General features: G+C 41.6%; 1 protein-coding gene and 1 pseudogene across 1 annotated transcript in view; one reads left to right on the forward strand and one right to left on the reverse strand.

Moving 5' to 3' along the window:
* Positions 1-25,957, reverse strand: part of LOC121464907 (cytochrome P450 3A11-like) — a 160,801-nt gene that overhangs the window by 36,676 nt on the left and 98,168 nt on the right. The gene's annotated exons all lie outside the window — the stretch shown is intronic.
* On the forward strand, positions 23,625-23,861 carry LOC121464916 (annotated as a pseudogene).

Consider the following 25,957-nt stretch of genomic DNA (forward strand, 5'->3'; position numbering starts at 1 on the left):
TTCTGTGTATAGTCAATACACAGTGTTGTCATTTCTCGAAGACCAAAGGTTATTTTTTTTAAATCAAAAATTCGAGCAAATTTATTGACATGAAATCCCCTTTCACCAAGGATGGCTTATGTCAAAAACACATGAAATAAAGTCAAAATTGTTCTATCTGTGTACAGATCTTTACAGAATGTCTTTCTCCTTTCCTGTAAGATACTTCATTATTTTTCAGAACTCAACTTACAAAAAAAAATAGTCTCTTTGAATCTGCCCTCACCTGTGCCCCTAAGAAATAAAACCTCTTCTCCTGAGGTATGTCTCCTTCACATGCATCTCCTTCCCTCCAGCCCAGCACTGAGGGTCTTCCCGTACAGCAAGCACCCTTACTAGATTGTGAGAATATTCTGAGTAGCAGTGACCCAATATGTAATAGAGTGGTCATTCAGACCTGTCAACTTAAGTTGGGAGAGGTGCTGGGTTGAGCAGTTTCCAATTACGTGTTAAAATGTCTTTGATTAGTTTCTAGTAAACGTTAAGGGACCCTTTTTTTGAGTGATGAGAATGTTCTAAAACTCACTGACTGTGTAGCTTGTATAACCACATAGAACCACATTTAAAACATTGAAAATTACTCTGTGAATGGATATATCATGCAGTGTATGAATATGTGTGTATTCATATTCTGATGAATTGCTTAAAGCTGATGCATTGCTTAAAATTTTTATTTTTATTTTAGACCACTGATGTTTGTTTGTTTGAGAAAAGGAAAATCCAGGAGTAATGATAAGAATCAGCTGGGAGAGTGGCATCTCAGCAGTCACAAAGCCCTGACTCCATCCCCAGCACCAAGTAATTGGTGGTACACTTCTGTAATCCCAGAACTGAGGGAGTAGAGGCAGGGGGTTCACAAGTTCAAAGACGAATTTCAAAGCTACATAAGGAGTTTGAGACCAGCCTGGGGGGCATGAGACCCTGTCTTGAGGAACAAAAACCACCAACAAAACCAAATTCTTCGACTCCTTCAATATAGCAAAATTCATTACCTGCTGCTCCATGCTAGTGGTCATTATGAGATGAGACAGACTTTACCACTTCCATCTGAACTGTTTGTAATGATTGTTCTGTCTCTTTAAGGGACAAGCGAAGCCAACTCCCTTCCAGCTTGCAACCTCAGAGCCCCACTTTCTCTTCTTCCTGTCCCCTCTCTTGGAGAGGCAGCCTCTCTCTCTCTCTCTCTCTCTCTCTCTCTCTCTCTCTCTCTCTTTCTCTCTCCTCCCCTTTTTCCTTCTCCTCCATAATCCACCTAATAAATGTCTAACTTTACTCTGTATGGTTTGTTTATCTGTGTCTCTAGCCCAACTGCCGCAGTCACATGGAGACCTGCCACGTGGTCTCTAGTGCCATCCCTGCTTGGGACTGGCCGCTTTTGGGACCCCAGCAGCTTGCAGGAAACCCATCTGCATGGTGTGCCTGTCTGCCCCTTGCCCACCTGCCACCCACATGGCTAGCCAGCCACTGGGGATGTCCAGGGGACCAGCCACCTTTGTTTGTTGGCCTGCCACTGGTCCCGCAACAAATCCATAATACTGTTGACACCTAACAGGTCCTGGGTGAGAGAGAGGCATTGTAGCATTTGTGTGTTAGCCCTCTGGTGAGTGGTGAGTCCACAGGCTCTAATGGACAGTTCTAAACCCATGGTCACACAGATGGCACTAGTTAAAGCCTGTAGGACACAGAAGAAATCATGAATATGGGAAAGAGATTGGCAGGGAGGAAGTAAGATTGACCAGCTTGGGAGGGAAATAAGTGAGAGTGGAGAAAATTATCCAGAATTCATTATATACAGGTTGTCAGACAACAAAATTTATTAAGTAAAAATAAGTGCAGGACTCTGGGTTGGGGATGTAGCTCAGTTGAGAGGGTTCTTACCTAGTACTCAGAAAGCCCTAGGCTGGATCACCAACACCACCGAACATGGTCGTGTGGTGGTTCTAATCCCTGCCCTCCAGAGGTTGAGACAGCAATATCAGAAGTTCAAGACCATTCTTGGCTACTTAGCAAGTCTGAGGCTAACCTGGACTACAGTGATAGGTCCTGTATTAAAAAAAGTACATAGCCCTCCAATAAGGATATCAATGTTGTGCCCAGATTACGACCCCCAGAGAGACCACCACAAACCACAGAAGACCAGACTGTAAAAAGCAGGGTTTTTCTTGCAAGGTATCTCAGAATCTGTCTCCAACACCCAGTCACAGCGAGGTAGAGAGGAGTTAAGAGTTTCTTTGTGGGGTTTCCTTTTTTTTTTTTTTTTTATTTTCGGGACAGGGTTTCTCCATAGCTTTTGGTTCCTGTCCTGGAACTAGCTCTTGTAGACCAGGCTGGCCTCGAACTTCACCTGCCTCTGCCTCTCCAGTGCTGGGGTTTGCTTTTTTAAAGGCAAAAATCACAAGCAGCCCTTCTGGGTGGTGGTGGGGGGTTGGCATGGGTGTAAGGGCTTTGCTTTCTCTCCTATCCTGTTTAGTCAGTTTGTTCTTTGTTTTCAGAGCAAGTCACCCTGCCTCTGAGTCAGGCCATCTTTATCAGGCCCGTGGCTGGGTTTCCTTGTCCTTTCCAACTTCCAAGGCCATTATCTTTCTGGGAACATGAAGTTAGTCTGCACTTTCTGATTTTAAAACATTCTGGTAGGAAATTCCTTCTTAACCCTTTAAGAATAAGGTATGAGAAAAAAAAAAGAGTCATAAAGAAATGCCATGAAAAAAAAAAAGAATAAGGTATGAGGGTCTCACATCAGTAGACAGAGAGTCCAGGTTTTTTAATATACAACATTATATACAGCATTTTTAATAGTTGTATATTTTAATATACAGTATCGCATCTACATGTTTTTTGTTGATTATTGATTTAAAAAATTATATTTTATTTTATTTTTTTAACATTTTTTTTATTGAGAAAAGAGAAAAAAAAAACAAATTTCCTCCTCCTCTCAGCCTCCCATTTCCCTCCCCCTCCTCCCACCCTTCTCCCCCTCCCCCCACTCCACTCCCCCTCCCTCTCCAGCCCAAAGAGCAGTCAGATTTCCCTGCCCTGTGGTAAGTCGTAGGTCCTCCCCCCTCCGTGCATTTCTAGGAAGGTGAACATCCAAACTGGCTAGGCTCCCACAAAGCCAGCACATTACGTAGGTTCAAAACCCTGTGCCATTGTCCTTGGCTTCTCATCAGCCCTCATTGTTCGCCATGCTCAGAGAGTCCAGTTTTATCCCATGCTTTTTCAGTCACAGTTCAGCTGGCCTTGGTGAGCTCCCAATAGATCAGCTCCACTGTCTCAGTGGGTGGGTGCTCCCCTCGTGGTCCCGACTTCTTTGCTCATGTTCTCCCTCCTTCTGCTCCTCATCGGGACCTTGGGAGCTCAGTCCAGTGCTCCAGTGTGGGTCTCTGTCTCTGTCTCCATCCATCACCAGACGAAGTTTCTATGATGATATGCAAGATATTCGTCAGTATTGCTCTAGGATAGGGTCATTTCAGGTTCCCCATCCTCAGCTGCCCAAGGAACTAACTGGGGACCTCGGCTTGGGTATCTGGGAGCCACTCTAGGTTCAAGTCTCTTGCCAACCCTAAGGTGGCTCCCTTAACTAAGAACCGTGCTTCCGTGCTCCCCCATCCAACCTTCCTTCATCCCAATCCTCCCCCTTCCCCAAGCTCCCCCCATTTCCCTCTCTCCCCCCTCTCTCCCCATCTCCCCTTACCCCCATCCCACCCCACCCCCAAGATCTCAATTTTCTCCCCGGCAATTTTGTCTACTTCCCATAGCCAAGAGGACAACTATATGCTTTTCCTTTGGTTCACCTTCTTACTTAGCTTCTTTGGGATCACCAGTGTAGACTCCGTGACCCTTGTTTATGGCTAGAAACCAATTATAAGTGAGTACATCCCATGTTCATCTTTTTGGGTCTGGGATACCTCACTCAGGATAGTGTTTTCTATTTCCATCCATTTGCATGCGAAATTTGAGAAGTCATTGTTTTTTAACGCAGCATAGTACTCTAATGTGTAGATATTCCACACTTTCTTCATCCATTCTTCCATTGAAGGGCATCTAGGTTGTTTCCAGGTTCTGGCTATTACAAATAATACTGCTATGAACATAGTTGAACAAATGCTCTTGTCATGTGATAGGGCATCTCTTGGGTATATTCCCAGGAGTGGTATTGCTGGGTCCAGGGGTAAGTTGATCCCGAATTTCCTGAGAAACCGAAACACCGATTTCCAAAGTGGTTGCACAAGATTGCATTCCCACCAGCAATGGATGAGTGTTCCCCTTCCTATACAGCCTCTCCAGCAAAGGCTATCATTGGAGTTTTTGATTTTAGCCATTCTGACAGGTGTAAGATGATATCTCAAAGTTGTTTTGATTTGCATTTCCCTGATTGCTAAGGAGGTTGAGCATGACCTTAAGTGTCTTTTGGCCATTTGAACTTCCTCTGCTGAGAATTCTCTGTTCAGTTCAGTGCCCCATTTTTTAATTGGGTTAATTAGCATTTTAAAGTCTTGTTTCCTGAGTTCTCTATATATTTTGGAGATCAGACCTTTGTCTGTTGCGGGGTTGGTGAAGATCTTCTCCCAGTCAGTAGGTTGCCTATTTGTCTTGGTGACAGTGTCCTTTGCTTTACAGAAGCTTCTCAGTTTTAGTAGGTCCCATTTATTCAATGTTGCCCTTAAAGTCTGTGCTGTTGGGGTTACACATAGGAAGCGATCTCCTGTGCCCATCTCCTGTAGGGTACTTCCCACTTTCTCTTCTATCAGGTTCACTGTGTTCTGACTGATAGTGAGGTCTTTAATCCATTTGGACTTGAGTTTTGTGCATGGTGATAGATATGGGTCTATTTTCATTCTTCTACAGGTTGACATCCAGTTATGCCAGCACCATTTGTTAAAAATGCTTTCTTTCTTCCATTGTATACTTTTGTTTTGTTTTTTTTAATTTATTTATTTATTAAAGATTTCTGTCTCTTCCCAGCCACCACTTCCCATTTCCTTCCCCCTCCCCTAATTAAGTCCCCCCCCCCCCCTCAGCCCGAAAAGCAATCAGGGTTCCCTGTCCTGTGAGAAGTCCAAGGAACCCCCCACCTCCATCCAGGTCTAGTAAGTTGAGCATCCAAACTGCCTAGGCTCCCACAAAGCCAGTACGTGCAGTAGGATCAGAAACCCAGTGCCATTGTTCTTGAGTTCTCAGTAGTCCTCATTGTCCGTTATGTTCAGAGAGTCCGGTTTTATCCCAGGCTTTTCCAGACCCAGGCCAGCTGGTCTTGGTGAGTTCCCAGTAGAACATCCCCATTGTCTCAGTGTGTGGGTGCACCCCTCATGGTCCTCAGTTCCTTGCTCGTGCTCTCTCTCCTTCTGCTCCTGATTTGGACCTTGAGAATTCAGTCCTGTGCTCCAATGTGGGTCTCTGTCTCTGTCTCCTTTCATCGCTTGCTGAAGGTTAATATTCAGGAGGATGCCTATATGTTTTTCTTTGGGTTCTCCTTATTTAGCTTCTCTAGGATCACTAATTATAGGCTCAATGTCCTTGGTTTATGGCTAGAAACCAAATATGAGTTAGTACATCCCATGTTCCTCTTTTTGGGTCTGGCTTACCTCACTCAGGATAGTGTTTTCTATTTCCATCCATTTGTATGCAAAATTCAAGAAGTCCTTGTTTCTTACTGCTGAATAATACTCTAATATGTATATATTCCATACTTTCTTCATCCATTCTTCCATTGAAGGGCATCTAGGTTGTTTCCAGGTTCTGGCTATGACAAACAATGCTGCTATGAACATAGTAGAGCATATACTTTTGTTGTATGATAAGGCCTCTCTTGGGTATATTCCTAAGAGTGGTATTGCTGGGTCCAGGGGTAAGTTGATCCCAAATTTCCTGAGAAACCGCCACACTGCTTTCCAAAGTGGTTGCACAAGTTTGCATTCCCACCAGCAATGGATGAGTGTACCCCTTTCTCCACAGCCTCTCCAGCAAAGGCTATCATTGGTGTTTTTGATTTTCGCCATTCTGACAGGTGTAAGATGGTATCTTAAAGTTGTCTTGATTTGCATTTCCCTGATCGCTAAGGAAGTTGAGCATGACCTTAAGTGTCTTTTGGCCATTTGAAGTTCTTCTGTTGAGAATTCTCTGTTCAGCTCAATGCCCCATTTTATAATTGGGTTGGTTAGCCTTTTACAGTCTAGGTCTTTTAACTCTTTGCTTTTTGAGACAGGTTCTCTGTATCTTTGACCTGAAGTAACTCTGTAGACCAGGCTGTCTTTGAACTCTCCGAGATCCGCCTGTCTCTGCCTCCCAGGCATTCGGGATTAAAGGTGTACACTACTACACCTTGAACTCACAGAGATCTGTTTGTCTCTGCCTTCTAGGCACTGGGATTAAAGGTGTGTGCTACCACACACAACAACTCTCTTCCTTTTTTTGTTTTTTACTTTAAGAACTTCAACTTTTAGTCTGCATATATTTTTAACACACTTCAAACCATTTAGAAATTTTCTTTGTCTTTGAATCTCTCTTTACTCTATATCTCTCTTTTTCTGACCACACGAGTCTTTAATTTACCAAGCAATATCAGTAGGATTAAAGGCGTGGCTTTGCCGGCTGGATCCAGCCCATTTTTTAGCTTTCCAGCCTCATGGCTGAGGCTGTAGCCAGCAAGCGAGCTTCAGCAGCCTGTGCTTACAAACCGCAAAAACCGCCTGTGTAAAAGAGTCAGAGTTTGTCCTGGCAGGACAGCCCAGAAAGCCGGCATTTTTAAACGGCGCAGCTTTTTTCCTGCTACGGCTGAAATCCGAAAAGCATGCGTTCAGCTTTTTGTCAACACCTTTTAAGTGTTTCGTGGCAGGACCTCTTAATGAGCTGCAGGCTTTGCAGCTAAAGCTGAGTCAGGAAGCCTCTCTTAGATGAAAGCGCATGCTTGCCTCTAACAAGCAGAGCAGACCCGAGAACACAGCGAGTGTAGTTGCCATCAAACAAATCGTAGCACTTTACTCCAAATGCTCTATTCAAAAGCTCTGTCTCCCGCAGGAACCAGACAGAGATTGCAAAGGCAGCACAGCCCCAGGAAGTCGCGCTTTAAAATGACACAGCATTTTTTCTGCTACTGTTGCCGAATCAGGAAATCTCTCTACAGCACACCACCAACAAATAGCAAAAATATGTGTTAAACTCTCTCTCCCTTATTTTTAAGCCTTCTCAGGTTTTTTAAGTGGGTTTAATCCGGGTCTTCAATACGATTCCATTGGTTGACTTCTCTGTTTTTATGCCAGTACCACACTGTTTTCATCACTGTAGCTCTGTAATAGAGTTTGAAGTCAGGGATGGTAATGCCTCCAGACAATCCTTTATTGTATAGGATTGTTTTGGCTATCCTGGGTTTTTTGTTTTTCCATATAAAGTTGATTATTGTCCTCTCAAGATCTGTGAAGAATTTTGATGGGACCCTGATGGGGATTGCATTGAATCTATAAATTGCCTTTGGTAGAATTGCCATTTTTACTATGTTGATCCTCCCAATCCAAGAGCAAGGAAGGTCCTTCCATTTTCTGGTATACTCCTCAATTTCTTTCTTCAATGCCTTAAAGTTCTTGTCAAATAGATCTTTCACTTCCTTGGTTAGAGTTACCCCAAGATATTTTATGCTGTTTGTGGCTATTGTGAAAGGTGAAGCTTCTCTGATTTCCCTCTCTGCTTCCATATCCTTTGTGTATAAGAGGGCGACTGATTTTTTGGAGTTGATCTTGTATCCTGCCACATTACTAAAGGTGTTTATCAGCTGTAAAAGTTCTTTGGTGGAGTTTTTGGGGTCACTTATGTACACTATCATATCATCTGCAAATAACGAAAGTTTAACTTCTTCCTTTCCAATTCGAATCCCTTTGATCCCCTTATGTTGTCTTATTGCTATTGCTAGAACTTCAAGTACTATATTGAAGAGGTATGGCGAGAGTGGACAGCCTTGTCGTGTTCCTGAGTTTAGTGGGATGGCTTTAAGTTTCTCTCCATTTAATTTAATGTTAGCTGTCGGCTTGCTGTATATAGCTTTTATTATATTTAGGTATGACCCTTGTATCCCTAATCTCTCCAAGACTTTTATCATAAAGGGGTGTTGAATTTTGTCAAATGCTTTTTCAGCATCTAATGAAATGATCATATGGTTTTTTTCCTTCAGTTTATTTATATGCTGGATTACACTGATAGATTTTCATATGTTGAACCAGCCTGCATCCCTGGGATGAAGTCTACTTGATCATAATGGATAATTTTCCTAATGTGTTCTTGGATTTGGTTTGCCAGTATTTTGTTGAGGATTTTTGCATCGATGTTCATGAGTGAGATTGGTCTATAATTTTCTTTCTTGGTTGAGTCTTTGTGCGGTTTTGGTATCAGAGTAACTGTAGCTTCATAAAAGGAATTTGGCAATGACTCTTCTGTTTCTATATTGTGAAATACATTAAGGAGTATAGGTATTAGGTCTTCTTGGAAGTTCTGGTAGAATTCCGCACTGAAACCATCTGGTCCTGGGCTTTTTTTGGTAGGGAGGTTTTTGATAACCTCTTCTAATTCTTCGCGACTAACAGGTCTATTTAGATTGTTCACCTGGTCCTGGTTTAACTTTGGTATATGGTATTTATCTAAAAAAGTGTCCATTTCCTTTACATTTTCCAGTTTTGTGGCATATAGGCTTTTGTAGTAAGATCTAATGATTCTCTGAATTTCCTCTGTGTCTGTGGTTATGTCCCCCTTTTCATTTCTGATCTTATTAATTTGCGTGTTCTCTCTCTGCCGTTTGATTAGTTTGGATAGGGGTTTGTCAATCTTGTTGATTTTCTCCAGGAACCAGCTTTTTGTTTCATTGATTCTTTGGATTGTTTTCTGTGTTTCTATTTTGTTGATTTCAGCCCTCAGTTTGATTATTTCCAGTCTTCTACTCCTCCTAGGTGAGTCTGCTTCTTTTTTTTCTAGAGCTTTCAGTTGGGCTGTTAAGTCTCCAATGTGAGCTTTCTCTGTTTTCTTTAAGTGGGCACTTAGTGCTATGAACTTTCTTCTTAGGACTGCTTTCATAGTGTCCCATAAGTTTAAGTATGTTGTTTCTTTATTTTCATTGAATTCCAGGAAGACTTTAATTTCTTTCTTAATTTCTTCCTTAATCCAGGTATGGTTCAATAGTTGACTGTTCAGTTTCCATGAGTTTGTAGGCTTTTTGGGGGTAGCATTGTTGTTGAATTCTAACTTTAATCCATGGTGATCTGATAAGACACAGGTGGTTACTAATATTTTTTTGTAACTGTGGATGTTTGCTTTGTTACCGACTATGTGGTCGATTTTTGAGAAGGTTCCATGAGCTGCAGAGAAGAAGGTATATTCTTTCCTATTTGGGTGGAATGTTCTATAGATGTCTGTTAAGTCCATTTGATTCATTACCTCCATTAATTCTCTTATTTCTCTGTTAGGTTTCTGTCTGATTGACCTGTCCATTGGTGAGAGAGGAGTGTTGAAGTCTCCTACTATTAGTGTGTGCGGTTTGATGGCTGCCTTGAGTTTTAGCAATGTTTCTTTTATGTACGTGGGTGCTTTTAAATTAGGGGCATAGATGTTCAGAATTGAGACTTCATCCTGCTGAACTGTTCCTGTTATGAGTATAAAATGCCCCTCTCCATCTCTTCTGATTGATTTAAGTTTGAAGTCAACTTTGTTAGAGATTAGTATGGCCACACCTGCTTGTTTCTTAGGTCCATTTGCTTGTTAAGCCTTTTCCCAGCCCTTTACTCTGAGTAGGTGCCTGTCTTTGTGGTTGAGGTGTGTTTCTTGTAAACAGCAGAATGTTGGATCCTGTTTTCGTATCCAATCTCTTAGCCTGTGCCTTTTAATAGGTGAGTTGAGCCCATTGACATTAAGTGATATTAATGACCAGTGGTTGTTAACTCCGGTCATTTTTTTAGTCGTAGAGTTTGTGTGTTTCCCTTCTTTGATTTTTGTTGGTGAAGGGTCTCTAGATGTCTGAGTTATTGTGGTCATTGTTGGACTCCTTGGCTAGTGATTTTCCTTCTATTACTTTCTGTAAGGCTGGATTTGTGGCTGCGTATTGTTTAAATTTGTTTTTATCCTGGAAAATTTTATTTTCTCCATTTATAGTGAACGAAAGCTTGGCTGGGTATAGTAATCTGGGCTTGCATCCATGGTCTCTTAGTTTCTGAAGTACATCTATCCAGGACCTTCTGGCTTTCATGGTTTCCATGGAGAAGTCAGGTGTATGTCTGATAGGTTTACCTTTATAAGTAATTTGGCCTTTTTCCTTTGCAGCTCTTAATATTCTTTCCTTATTCTGAATGCTTTGTGTTTTGATAATTATATGGCGAGGGGATGTTCTTTTTTGATCCAGCCTATTCGGTGTTCTGTATGCTTCTTGAACCTTCATAGGTATATCTTTCTTTAGGTTGGGAAAGTTTTCTTCTATAATTTTATTAAATATATTTTCTGGACCATTGAGCTGCACTTCTTCTCCTTCTTCTACTCCTATTATTCTTAGGTTTGGTCTTTTTATTGTGTCCCATATTTCCTGAATATTTTGTGATGAGAGTTTGTTGGACTTGCTGTTTTCTTTGATCAGAGTGTTTATTTTCTCTATGGTATCTTCAGAATCTGAGATTCTTTCTTCTATCTCTTGTATTCTGTTGGTTATGCTTGTTTCTGTAGACTCTGTTTGTTTACTTAAATTTTCCATGTCCAGCCGGCCCTCTGTTTGTGTTTTCTTCTTTCCTTCATTTCAGTTTTCAAGTCTTGCACCGTTTCCATTATCTGTTTGATTGTTTTTCCTTGGTTTTCTAGGGTATCATTCACTGATTTATTCAGTTCTTCAAACTTTCTGTTATATTTCTCATCCATTTCTATAAGGGCATTTTTTACATGCTGTTTAAGAGCGTCAATCACTTTCATGAAGTCAACCTTTTCTACTTCTTCTTGATTAAGGTGTTCATGTCCTCCCGTTGTGAGGTCGCTGGTTTCTGGTGGCTTCATGTTGCTTTTCAGCTTGTTGGGCGAATTCTTGCCTTGGCGTCTACCCATCTCTTCTTCCAAATGCTCCCTTATGGATCTTCTTTACCGGATCAGGTCTCCTTGCCTACCCAATGCTGGATCTCCCCAACGTTGTCTCTCCCCAACGCTGGGTCTCCCCAAGTCTGGGTCTCCTGGCTCCGAGAGATCAGGCCTCCGTGCTGATGGCCAGGTGGCAAACAAAGCGCCTACCCTGCTTGGTGCAGGCAGGCCAAAGAAACAAAGGAACTCCCACCTGCTTGGGTGCCCCGAGGATTCAGACCCAGTGCCCAGACAGGCTGGGCTGGGTGATGTTATGTGCAGAAAGAGGGCGGTGGGGCAAAGTGGGGAGGGTTCTGGATGGAAGCTGGGTGGGCTAGGAAGAAAGAGGAGGTATGCAGGGAGTGGGGGCCCTGCCGAGAGCTCAAGAAGGATAGGGGGCCAAGGAACCTCTGAACTCCCCTTCCCGGGCTGGCGCCGCGGGGTCAGAAACTCACCCCAACGCTGGGTCTCCTGGCGCCTAGAGATCAGGCCTCCGTGCTGGTGGGCAGGTCGCAAACAAAGCGCCTACCCTGCTTGGTGCAGGCAGGCCATAGAAACAAAGAGACTCCCGCCTGCTTGGGTGCCCCGAGGATTCCTATATTTTATTTTTATATACCTACTCCACTTCTACTTCTCCTGCTTTCCAGCTCCCCCCTTCCCATATTTATCTTCTCTTCAGGTGGGGCAAAGCTTTTCTTGGGGAGTCAATAAAGTCTGGCATACTAGGATTTGACAGGATCAAGCCCCCTTCCCCCCGTTTCAAGGCTGAGCAAGGTATCTCACCAAAGGGAATGGGCTCCAAAAAGCCAGTTCATGCACTTGGCACAGGTCCTGGTGCCACTGCTAGCTCCCCCTTAACATATCAAGTCACATAACTGTCACCCACATTCAGAGTACCTAGTTCAGTCCTGTGCAGGTCCCCCAGTCAGTCTATAGTCTGTGAGCTCCCACTAGCTTAATTCAGCTTTATCTGTGGTTTTCCCCATCATGCTCCTGACCCCCTTGTTCATATGATCCCTCCTCTGCCTCTTCAAATGATCTCCATGAGCCCAGTCCTGTTGAAAAAAAAAAGTACATGGTCCTTTAATAAGGAAATCAGTAGAGAGAGACTCCAGATTTTTAAATATATATTATTATATGCAGTATATACAGTATTTTTACATATATTTACATGTATATTTTAGCATGCACTATTTTATCTACATGTTCTCTATATAATTTCATTCTGTGGATGTAAACAAACAAATGCTGCTGGGGATGTAGCTCAGTAGAGCATATGAGTAGCATGCATGATGTCCTAGATTTAATCCCCTTTAGCAGGGGAAAAAAATTCCAAATCCACTAAGTTGAGGCAGCATCGGTAAAACTTTGGGTGGGTGAGACGGCTTACCTGGTAAAGGTGCTTGCTGCCAAATCCTGATGACCTGAGATTGTCCCTGTGGGAATAGAGAATCAACTCCTGCAGGATGTCTTCTGACCTCCCCGTCCTGCATGCCATGGCACAGTCAGAAACACAAAGAAAGAACAAATAATATAAAAAATTAAAATAACATCAAAACCATGTACTCTGTTATTTTCCCTGTAGAGAAAATCCATGTACATGGGTTATATACCTGTCCAACACACTGACCAAGTGATGACTGTTGGCATGGATTCCAAGTGCTCTGGTCATGTCCTGTGGTGAGCAGGGCAGATGGCTGGAAATGGGCCTAAGGCTTCATACCTCCTGGAGAAGTTACTGACACCCAGTTCTTTTTCATTACTCTGGTCCTATATATCACTCAGGATCTCCCAAGTCCTCCAACTCAATCAGGCTCCAAGAGCTCCTGATTGTAGGATGGAGCACTAAGAAGGAAGGATTTTACAGAATTCACCAACCATTGTGGCTTTGTGGTCTAAAGATTACATTATTTTATCAACTGGAGTAGAGAGTGTGGAAGATCACTCAACCACAAGTGCATGCCCACATATGCACCCTATGCCAACAAAGCTTACATCAGACAATGATATCTAAAGTTTACTGTTCTATGTACTTTGCCCACATTAATTGATAGCATCTATTTCTCAAACTATGTCCAAATGATCAATATTCATCTCAGGTTAAGTAATTAATCTCTAATGCAACAGGGATCCAAGAGATCATGCGGCTGCAAAGCTCACAGTCTCCATCTTTTTATTTGCAATTTTGAAGAAAAAAATGCATCATCACCCTTACTCTCTTTCCTCCCATTCCTTCACTTCATGTCAATATTATGATCTCTTTGTAATTATTGTGATTACACATATATAAGCATAAATATATAAAAACAACATGCTGAGTCCATTTAATGTGGCTTGTTTGCATGGTTTCAGGGCTGACCACTCTGTACCGGACAATCAATTAAGAGACCCATCCCTAGGGAAGACTAATTCTCCCTCTCTCAGCAGTTATTAATTGCCTATAGGTCATCATCTAGGGGTGAGGTCTTGTGAGATTCCCCTGTTTGTATTAGCATGTCTATTAGTGACGCCAGTGTTCAGATCTTGTTAAGATAACAATATTTTGTTATTTCACGGGTGTTACTTCCTACCATTTCTAGGAGACACCATCTTATAGTAGACTTCCTGGTCCTCTGACTCTTACACACACACACACACACACACACACACACACACACACACACAGACACACACACAGAAACACCCACATTCTCACACACTCATAGTCATGCCTACATTCTCATGCATGCAGGCACACCCAGTGCACAGAACATATGCTCACTCAATACACACAGTCACACACACAGTGTCTCTCACGTTCAAACACTATTAATGATTCATTAAATAATAAAAAGTTATGTCTTCCCAGCAGTTCTGTAAATAAATCTAATAGTGAACAACTATGTGTGTTTACAATTAAACTGTTATATCTCATCAACCTAACAAAGTATCCTGATAGAAGAGAAAGTGGGAAGTACCCTACAGCAGATGGGCACAGGAGATCGCTTCCTATGTGTAACCCCAACAGCACAGACATTAAGGGCAACATTGATTAAATGGGACCTACTAAAACTGAGAAGCTTCTGTAAAGCAAAGGACACTGTCACCAAGACAAAAAGGCAACCTACTGACTGGGAGAAGATCTTCACCAAACCCGCAACAGACAAAGGTCTGATCTCCAAAATATATAGAGAATCAGGAAACTAGACTTTAAAATGCTAATTAACCCAATTAAAAAATGGGGCACTGAACTGAACAGAGAATTCTCAGCAGAGGAAGTTCAAATGGCCAAAAGACACTTAAGGTCATGCTCAACCTCCTTAGCGATCAGGGAAATGCAAATCAAAACAACTTTGAGGTATCCTTTAAAAATATAAAGAAAACATTCTTTTTCTATTTTCTTGTGAATTTTATACATGAGTATTGAATTGAGATCAATTCCATCTTACTCTCTCCTCCCTCCCAGTCCTCCAATTACCCATCCCCTCTCAACTTCATGACTTAATCACACTAGGTTCACTTAGTGTTGCTCATGTGTACATCAGTTTAGGGATGATCACTGTCAGAAGTGTCGACTCACAACCCACAAGCCACACACAGCCAAGAGTAACACTGAATTCAGCCCCCAAATTCATAAACTTATTCGAGGCATTGTAAGTCTGGGGTTTGAGAAATAATACAATTTCTTATAACTCAATTTTTGGTTTGAAGGCATGACTCTTGTAGATGACAATGTTGTCACACAATGTCAAAAAGCTGAACTCAAATGCAGTATTTGACACTTTCACCATTAGCATATCCAGCTTTTTTCTCTGGACCTCTCCCACCAGCAACTTTCAAAACCAACCCATCATTTTAACAGAAACTCTCTCAGTTGGCTTTTTGCTGTCAAAGTTTGGCTTCATTTCGCAAGTCCACCGTGCCATGCCAGAGTTTCCAGGAGGCAAAGTTTAAAAATCACTAACGAGCCAGGCGGTGGTGGCGCATGTCTTTAATCCCAGCACTTGGGAGGCAGAGACAGGCGGATCTCTGTGAGTTCGAGACCAGCCTGGCCTACAAGAGCTAGTTCCAGGACAGGCTCCAAAGCCACAGAGAAACCCTGTCTCGAAAAAACCAAAAAAAAAAAAAATCACTAACGAAAATAAACATTTGTTCTACCTCCCTACTCTGCTTGAACTCAACTAATATCAAGGCAGCAAGGGACAGGGGAAATGAGTGTATCCAAAAGGTCATTTGTCCAGGATGAATTGAGTTCTTACGTTAAAGCTCTAGACTATTAACTAGGACAAGGGCTCTCTTGGTAATTAGCACATAGAAATAATCCACCATAGGAAGTCAGAAAACTCCAATCACTTGTTATATTTTCTTTAAACTGCATTTACTTGCTTATTTGAGAGTCATGCCATGGTGCATGTGGATGTCAGAAGACAATGTTGAGGAGCATGTGATCCCCAGGGACAGATCAAGTCTCTATGTTTGGAAGCAATTGTCTTTACCACTGAGCCACATCACCACCTCCACACATTTTAAATACAACATAATTATGCAATAACATTGCTGTCTAAATTGGGGTTTCTATTGCTGTGCAGAGACCTCACGAGCATGGCAATGCTTAGAAAGGAAAATCATGTAAGTGTGGTGGCTTCCATTTTCAGAGATTTAGTCCCTTATCATCATGGTGCCACATGGTGGTGTTCAGGCTGTCATAGTGCTGGAAACGGAGCTAAGATTTCTACGTTTCGATTTGTAGACACCAAGAAAGTATCTGTCTTAGTAAGTGTGGCTTGAGCATATTTGAGACTTCAAATCCCACCTCTACAGTGACAGACTTCCTCCAACAAGATCCCACCTACTCCAACAAGGCCACATCTTCTGATACCCTTCCCTTTGAGATTATGGGGGCCAATTACACTGAAGCTACCACAGCTTTATAAGTTTCAACTTGGCACAGCCCAGAGTCAAATGAGGAAGCACTCTCAGTAAAGATATTGTCCAGGTCACACTGGCCTATGGGTACGTCTTGGGAGATTGTCATTTTAATTAATGTAATAGAGTTCAACCAGTTTTGGGAGCATCATTCCCCAGACAGATGATCCTGTGCTGTATGAGAAAACTAAGTTTGAGTCTGAGCCCTCCAGCAAGCAACATTCCTCTATGGCTTCTCCTGAAGTTCCTGCTTGAGTTCCTGCCCTGACTTTCTTCAGTGATGGTCAGTAGCCTATAAGCATAAATAAAAGTTGTTTCTTCCCAAAGTTGTTTTTGTTCAGATTGCTTTATTATAATAATGGAAAGGAAGCCAGAATGATAACCCAGAATAGCATAAGACTCACTCTGTAGTCAAGGCTGCTCTCAAACTTGTGGTCCTCTTCCTCAACCTCTCATGTTCTGGCATTATAGCTTATAGTCACCTCACCTAAATTACATCCACTTTGCATTCAACTGTACAGGAAGCCCAAGGAAACAAGTGGTTATGGTGTCTGCTGCCCACAGTGACTTTTCCAGGGGTTCTTCCCAGCCTATACCATGTTCCGGTACTATAGTCTTATCTTGTGGTTCTCTCTAGAACCCGAGCCTCTTCTGTTTGTCCAAATTGAGTCTTCACTTGCCCTGGGCTTGGACTCATCTGTGGGGATATACAGTAAGATGACATGTGAACAAGACCAGCACCAAGAGAGCCACCAGGTCAGTCAAGGCGGTATAAGCCTTTAATCTTTCCTCAAGGCCCAGTAATACCACTTTTGGGCATATATCCAAAGGATGCTCAACTGTACCACAAGGACATGTGTTCAACTATGTTCACAAGAGCATTGTTTGTCATTGCCAGAACCTGGAAACACCCGAAATGCCCCTTGACCAAAGAATGGATAAGGAAAATGTGGTACATTTACACAATGTCAGAAAAAAAACCAACAACATCTTGAATTTTGCAGGCAAATGGATGGAGCTAGAAATCATCATTTTGAGTGAGTTAACTCAGACACAGAAAGACAATTATCACACATACTCACTCATAAGTGGTTTTTCAACATAAAGCAAATAAAACCAGCCCACAAATCACTAAGCCAGAGAATTAATACATAGATCTAATCTACATGGGAAGTAGGAAATGACAAGATCTCCTGAGTAAATTTGGTGCATGAGGACCTTGTGGGAGGGTTTAAAGGGATGGGAGAGGCAAGGAGGGGAACAGAGAAAAATGTAGCTCTCAATAAAAATAAAAAAAATAATAAAAAAGATGACTAGTAAAAAATATACTCTGATTTATCTACATAAGATTGTGAGAAAACATGATAGAGAAAAGTCTATCTTTACTGTGTGACTGCATAATCTTCAACATTGTTAAAAAGCTCAAACAAAAGGGGGAGATGGATTGGAAATGTGGTAGTCATTGTATCTAGGGAAAGCATTAGATAAGCATGAGAATGAAAAGTTGTTTCTCACTATATGTAGGGTAATGACCAAATGTTTTAGTTGTTTGTTCAAGGTGTCTAGACCTTAAAAAATTATAATAGAGAAAGGTGATTTTTTTTATGTTTTCTAGAGTTGTTGACATTACTTTAGTCACAAGACTATCCCAGCATATCGGGGGCCTGGATTTATTGGGAACTGCAAACAGTACACAATAAGGACTGGGTAGGGGTGTGATGATTTCTTACAGAGAATATTTTAAATAGATCAAAGGGGCTTTGGTATGAGAACTTGTTGTACTCCAAATAGAACCTTTGTGTATAATGGTAAATATGCTCCTGAACAGGGAGCCAAGGTTCAGTTCACAGAAACTGTCCTCCCTGCTGCCAAAGAACTTAAAATTAATCTCTTTTTTTTATTGAGAAAAAAAAAGTTTCAGCCTCCTCCCAGCCTCCCATTTCCCTCCCCCTACTCCCACCCCTCTTCCCGTCCCCCCACTCCTCTCCCCCTCCCTCTCCAGTCCAAAGAGCAGTTAGGGTTCCCTGCCCTGTGGAAAGTCCAAGGTCCTCCCTACTCTGTCCATGTCTAGGAAGGTGAACATCCAAACTGGCTAGGCTCCCACAAAGCCAGAACATGATGTAGGATCAATACCCCGTGCCATTGTCCTTGGCTTCTCATCAGCCCTCATTGCTCTCCATGTTCATAGAGTCCGGCTTTATCCCATGCTTTTTCAGTCATAGTCCAGCTGGCCTTGGTGAGCTCCCAATAGATCAGCCCCACTGTCTCAGTGGGTGGGTGCATCCCTCGTGGTCCTGACTTCCTTGCTCATCTTCTCCCTCCTTCCGCCCCTCATTGGGACCTTGGGAGCTCAGTCCAGTGCTCCAGTGTGGGTCTCTGTCTCTATCTCCGTCCATCACCAGATGATGGTTCTATGGTGATATGCAAGATATTCGTCAGTATTGCTATAGGATAGGGTCATTTCAGGTTCCCTATCCTCAGCTGCCCAAGGAACTAACTGGAAGGACTAACTGTCCCGGAAGAGAGCACAGACCCCCCTCCCCCAGCTCCTTCTGCAGGGCTGTCTTTCTTGCACAGAACCCCCCCCAAGCCTGTGTTTTCTGCTGGGTCCTTTGCTCGGGAACAGCTTTCTGCTCCTACACTGGGGCTGCCCACCCAGAGCGGTGAGTGCCTGCCTACCGGGCGGGCCTCAGGGACCCCGGAAAGGGAGCACGCGCACCTTCAGCTTTTGCAGCAGGGTGTCCTGTGTTCTACTCGTCCGCGTCCTGCCCCCCAAGTTCTCCTTTTTGTCAACGGGTCATTGGACTACCAGGCGTCCATGTTTAGCTGCTGAGGAGTTCCATCTGGACAGGACGGTTCCTGCTTCTACACTGAAGAGATATACCCAGAGAATCAGTCACAGCAAAGACTGAACCAAGACACCAGGCCTCTCTTGGCTCCATTTGAAGGAAGAGATGGGAAGGCGCCAATGCAAGAATTCTTCCAACAACCTGAAAGGCAACATGACATCACCAGAATCCAGGGATCCCGAAATAAGAAGAATTGTACACCCTACTCTAGAAGAATTAGAAGAAATCGACTCAAAAGCGAATTATATGAAAGTAATATAAGACCTTAAACAGGAGGTGAAAAACTGCCATAAACAATTAGAGATCACAAACAAAAAAGGTAGAGGAAATGAATAAATCGCTCAAAGATACCCCAGAAAACCAAGAGAAACAAGAAAAAGCAATCAAACAGGTAAGGGAAGCGGTTCAAGACATGAAGAATGAAATGGAAGTAATGAAGAAAACACAAACCGAGGGAAGGATGGAGATGGAAAATCTGGGTAAATGAACAGGAACTACAGAGACAAGTACTACCAACAGATTACAAGAGATAGAAGAAAGAATTTCAGACACTGAAGATACCATAGAGAAAATAAACACACTGATCAAAGAAAACAGCAAAACCAACAAATTCTCATCACAAAACATTCAGGAAATCTGGAACACATTAAGAAGACCACACCTAAAAATAATTGGGATAGAAGAAGGAGAAGAAGCACAGCTCCACGGTCTAGAAAATATATTTAATAAAATTATAGAAGAGAACTTTCCCAACCTAAAGAAAGATATTCCTTTGAAGGTTCAAGAAGCATTCAGAACACCGAATAGACTGGACCAAAAAAAAAAAAAATCTCCTCGCCATATAATAATCAAAACACAAAACATACAGAATAAAGAAAGAATATTAAGAGCTGCAAAGGAAAAAGGCCAAGTTACTTATAAAGGTAAACCTATCAGACTTACACCTGATTCCTCTATGGAAACAATGAAAGCCTGAAGTTCCTGGATAGATGTATGGCAGAAACTAAAGACCATGGATGCTAGCCCAGACTACTATACCCAGCCAAGCTTTCATTCACTATAAATGGAGAAAACAAAATTTTCCAGGATAAAAACAAATTTAAACAATACATAGCCACAAATCCAGCTTTACAGAAAGTAATAGAAGGAAAATCACAAACCAAGGAGTCCAACAATGACCACAATAACTCAAACATATAGAGACCCTTCACCAACACAAATCAAAGAAGGGAAACACACAAACTCTATGACTAAAAAAGTGACCGGAGTTAACAACCACTGGTCATTAATATCACTTAATGTCAATGGACTCAACTCACCTATAAAAAGGCACAGGCTAAGAGATTGGATATGAAAACAGGATCCAACATTCTGCTGTTTACAAGAAACACACCTTAACCACAAAGACAGGCACCCACTCAGAGTAAAGGGATCGGAAAAGGTTTATCAAGCAAATGGACCTAAGAAACAAGCAGGTGTGGCCATACTAATTTCTAACAAAGTTGACTTCAAACTTAAATCAATCAGAAGAGATGGAGAGGAACATTTGATACTCATAACAGGAACAATTCATCAGGATGAAGTCTAAAATTAATCTCTTAAGTGACTCTCTTCATTTGAATATCCTGCACAATAAAAAACACTCTACAACAGTTCCCAAAGACATCATAATTAGAAATAACAAATGGAATTTTTAAGTCTAGATGTGTATATATGGGAGTTACTTACCATTTTTATGATTTTTTTATATTTAAAATACTGAAAGGGAATGGAGAGATGGACCACAATTAAGAGCATACATTGTTTTTGCAGAGGATCTGAGTTTGGTTCCTATCACCCACACTGGATAACATTCAAACAACTGTAACTCCAACTCCAACGGGATCCAATACGTTTGGGCCCCATAATCATCAGCACTCATGTGGACACACAGACACAGGCACATATACAAAATAAAAGTACTAAAATTAGATGTTCAAAAATAAAATGTTGGGGTGGAGAGATAGCTCAGCAGTTAAGAATACTGGTAGCTCTTTCAGAGGATCCAGGTTAGCGCCCACATGGCAGCTCACACTGGTCTGTAACTCCAGTTCCAGGGCTTCTGACCCTCTCACACAAACATACACATGCAGCCAAAACATCAATGGACATAAAGTAAAAATAAATATTTTATTTTGAGCCTAGCCTTTAACAGAAGAGCCGTCCCTCTACTCCACTATTTTATTTTTAAACAGGATCCATCTTTCTGCTGCATATAAGAAACACACCTCAAACTCAAAGGCAGACATTACCTCAGAGTAAAGAGTTGGGAAAAGATTTTCCAGTCAAATGGACCTAAGAAACAAGTTGGTGTAGCTATGCTAGTATCTTAAGAAATAGACTTTAAACTAAAATCAGTCAAAATGATAGAGAAGAACACTTTATGCTCCTCACAGGAAAAATTCAGCAAGATGAATATCCAATTCTAAACATCTATGCCCTAAATACAAAAGCACCCAGATATGTAAAAGAAGCATTACTAAAGCCTAAATTGGACATCAAATCCCACACACTCATAGTAGGAGACTTCAACACCCCACTCTCATCAATGGACATGTCTGTCAGATACCAACTTTACAGAGAAATGAGAGAATAAATATTTAGACTGAAACAGATTTAATAGACATCTATGGAACATTTCATTCAAACACAAAAGAATATACCTTCTTTTCAGCACCTTATGGAACCTTCCTTTAAACTGACCACACACATGGTCATAAAGCAAACATCAACAGATACAAAAAAATTGGAATAACCCCCTGTATCTCATCAGATTCAACAACACTAATTGCAGAAAGCCTACAAACTCATGGAAAATAAACAATGCTCAACTGAATCACCCTGGTGTCAAGGAAGAAATTAAGAAAGAAATTAAAGACTTCCTAAATTTCAACAAGAAAGAGTGCACAACATACCCAAATCTCTGGGATACCATGAAAGCAATGTTAAGAGGAAAGTTCATTGCATTAAGTGCCTACATAATAAAAAAATGGAGAAAGCTCACATTAGTGACTTAACAGCACACTGAAAGGTTTAAAAAAACAAAAAGAAGCAGATTCATGCAAGCAGAGTAGATGACAGGAAATAATCAAATTGAGGACTGAAATAAATAAAATAGAAACAAAGAAAGCAATACAAAGAATCAATGAAGCAAAGATTTGGTTCTTTGAGAAAATCAACAAGATAGGCAAGCCCTTATACAAACTAACCAGAAGGCAGAGAGAGAATATCCAAATGAACAAAATAAAAAAAAAAAGAAATAACAACAGACACTGAGGAAATGCAAAGAATCATTATGTCATACTTTGAAAACCGATATTCTACAAAATTGAATAATCTGAAAGAAACAGACAATTTCCTGGTGAGTTACTACATACCACAACTAAATCAAGACCAGATAAACAACTTAAATAGACCTATAACCTCTAAGGTAATAGAAGCAATCATCAAAGGTCTCCCAACCAAAAAACAAACAAACAAAAAACCCAGGGCTAGATGATTGCAGCTCAGAATTCTACCAGAACTTCCAAGAAGAGCTAATACTTATACTCCTCAATGTGTTCCACACAATAGAAACAAAAGGAACATTTCCAAACTCTTTATATGAAGCTACAGTTACCCTGATACCAAAACCACATAAAGACTTAACTAGGAAAGAGAATTACAGACCAATCACCCTCGTGAACATTGATGCAAAAATGCTCAATATAATATTGGCAAACCAAATCCAAGGACACATTAAAAACCACCTACCATGATTAAGTTGGCATCATCTCAGATGCAGGGATGGTTCAACATGTGAAAATCTGTCAATATAATCCACCATGTAAATAAGCTGAAAGAAAAAGAACTTGTGATCATGTCACTAGATGCTGAAAAGCCTTTGCCAAAATCCTACACCCCTTTCTGATAAAGGTCTTGAAGATATAAGGACCATATTCAAACAAAATAAAAGTAATATACAGCAAGCTAACTGATGGAGGAAAGTCATTGCTAATAAAGAAACTGCCTCGGCCTATTTTGATAGGCCATCCCTTAGGTGGGTGGAGTAGGCAGAACAGAATGCTGGGAGGAAGAGGAAGTGAGCTCAGACTCGATAGCTCTCCTCTCTGGGGCAGACGAGATGAAGCTCTGACTCAGGATGGACATAGGCTAGAATCTTCCCAGTAAGCACACCTCGGTGCTACACACATTAATAGAAATGGGCCAGACAGTGTTTAAAAGAATACAGTTTGTGTGTTGTTATTTCGGAGCATAAGCTAGCCAGGCATCTGGGAGCTGGGTGGCAGGAACGCAGCCCACATCTCTTACTACAGCTAACATTAAACTAAATGGAGAGAACTCAAAGCAATTATACTAAAACTCTTCCCATTACCCCTCACCCTCTCACCTTCATGACTTCATGACTTCTTCCTGCTAAGTCAACTTATTGTTGCTCCTGTGTACATCAATTTAGGGATGATCATTTTCAGGTGTACTAGCTCATAGACCACAAGCCACACACAGTCAGAGTAACTCTGAATTCAGTCCCCCAATCATAAACTTTTTCAAAACTTTGAAGTTTGGAGTTTGGGGAAAAATACAATTTCTTGTAACTCAATTTTTGGTTTGAAGGCATGGATTTTTTAGGTGACTATGTTGTCAAACAATGTCAAAAAGTCTGACTTGGAGCTGCTGGAGGTTGTCTGGATGCCAGCAGAAAGGGGCTGAGCATCCCTAAGCAGAACAGTCATGTTGCACAAACAAATTTACTATTCAGACAAATAAGAGGAGGCGTTCGAGTACCGCCATGTTATGTTGCCCAAGGGCATAGTCAAGCTGGTCCCTAAAACCCATTTGATGTCTGAATCTGAATGGAGAAATCTTGGTGTTCAGCAGAGTCAGGGATGGGTCCATTATATGATCCATGAACCAGAACCTCACATCTTACTGTTCTGGTGGCCACTACCCAAGAAGCGAAAAAAATGAAGCTAGCAAGCCACCTTTCAGTCGCAAGCTTTACACAGCTGTCCTTGCTTCCTACCATCTTTCTGATGGTGTGATTATGTTGCTTTCTTATTTCTCACTTTGATATTTAAAGGATGTTTGTTCAATTTTCTGTTTAAAGTGCTGAGAGCGCTTTGCTTCTTGAGTTGAGCCACCAATGCCACAACCCTGTCAGATGAATGTTACTTCAAAGCCCCAGTGTGCTCTGTATCCAGCAGGCCATATTATCCAGCTCTCAAAAGCATGTGTAATCAGATCATGGCTGTTACAGAACAGTGGGAATTTGCTGTTGTGGTTTTTACTATTGGGTGTTGCTTTTATGGTGACTTATAGGTTTATATTTCAGTATTTTGGAAACCCTCCATTTTATCTGATAAATCTCTTCCATGTTACAAGCCTTGATTAAAGGAAGTTTTTATAATTTAAAGCTGTGGTTATAAGATTATCCTGTCTCCATGATATTGTGTGCCCCCTCTATTCCTTCTGAGCCCTCCTGCAACCAAGGTGATACTATGGAATCATTCTGGTTCTGTGCCTTTTGGGTGGGTGGTGAAAATGGGTCTTTGCAAAAAGGAACTTTACTTGGATATTGTAATAACAAATTTATAATCTATTTTAATTGGACTTATTGTAAAATATTTGTTGAGGGTCTGGAGAGATGGCTCAACAGTTAGGAGCATTGGCTGCTCTTCCAAAGGATCCAGATTCAATTCCCAGAACCCTCATGGCAGCTCACAACTGTCTATTACCCCAGTTCCAGGGGATCTGACACCCTCATACATATATACATTCTGGCAAATCACAAGACACATTAAATAACTAATTCTTTAAAAAAAGTTCGACTCAAATGCATATTTGACACTTTCACATTAACACATCCAGTTTATTTCTCTGGATCTCTCCCACCCAGAAACTTTTCAAAACTGACCCATCATTTTAACAGAAAGTCTCTCAGTTGACCTTTCAGTCAGAGCTTGTCTTTTTTTTTGTTTTTTTTAAATTTATTTATTTATTAAAGATTTCTGTCTCTTCCCAGCCACCGCCTCCCATTTCCCTCCCCCTCCCCTAATTAAGTCTCCCCCCAGCCCGAAAAGCAATCAGGGTTCCCTGTCCTGTGGGAAGTCCAAGGAACCCCCCACCTCCATCCAGGTCTAGTAAGTTGAGCATCCAAACTGCCTAGGCTCCCACAAAGCCAGTACGTGCAGTAGGATCAGAAACCCAGTGCCATTGTTCTTGAGTTCTCAGTAGTCTTCATTGTCCGTTATGTTCAGAGAGTCCGGTTTTATCCCAGGCTTTTCCAGACCCAGGCCAGCTGGTCTTGGTGAGTTCCCAGTAGAACATCCCCATTGTCTCAGTGTGTGGGTGCACCCCTCATGGTCCTCAGTTCCTTGCTCGTGCTCTCTCTCCTTCTGCTCCTGATTTGGACCTTGAGAATTCAGTCCTGTGCTCCAATGTGGGTCTCTGTCTCTGTCTCCTTTCATCGCTTGCTGAAGGTTAATATTCAGGAGGATGCCTATATGTTTTTCTTTGGGTTCTCCTTATTTAGCTTCTCTAGGATCACTAATTATAGGCTCAATGTCCTTGGTTTATGGCTAGAAACCAAATATGAGTGAGTACATCCCATGTTCCTCTTTTTGTGTCTGGCTTACCTCACTCAGGATAGTGTTTTCTATTTCCATCCATTTGTATGCAAAATTCAAGAAGTCCTTGTTTCTTACTGCTGAGTAATACTCTAATATGTATATATTCCATACTTTCTTCATCCATTCTTCCATCAGAGCTTGTCTTTATTTCACAAGTCCATTGTGTCATGCCAGGGTAATCAGGAGGCAGAGTTTGAAAATCACTGAAGAAAATAAACATTTCCTCTACCTCCTTATTCTGCTTGAACTCAACTAATACCAAGGCAGCCAGGAGCAGGGGAAATGAGTGTATCCAGAAGGTCATTTGCCCAGGATGAATTGGCTTCATGAGTTAAAGCTCTAGACCATTAACGGAGACAAGGGCTCTCTTGGCAATTAGCAAACAGAAATAATCCACCATAGAAAGTCAGAAAACTCCAATCACTTGTTATATTT

The sequence above is a fragment of the Microtus oregoni genome, unplaced genomic scaffold (genome assembly GCF_018167655.1).
Source record: "Microtus oregoni isolate MIOR12 unplaced genomic scaffold, Mior012 000029F_ref0000214, whole genome shotgun sequence".
Lineage (NCBI taxonomy): Eukaryota > Metazoa > Chordata > Mammalia > Rodentia > Cricetidae > Microtus > Microtus oregoni.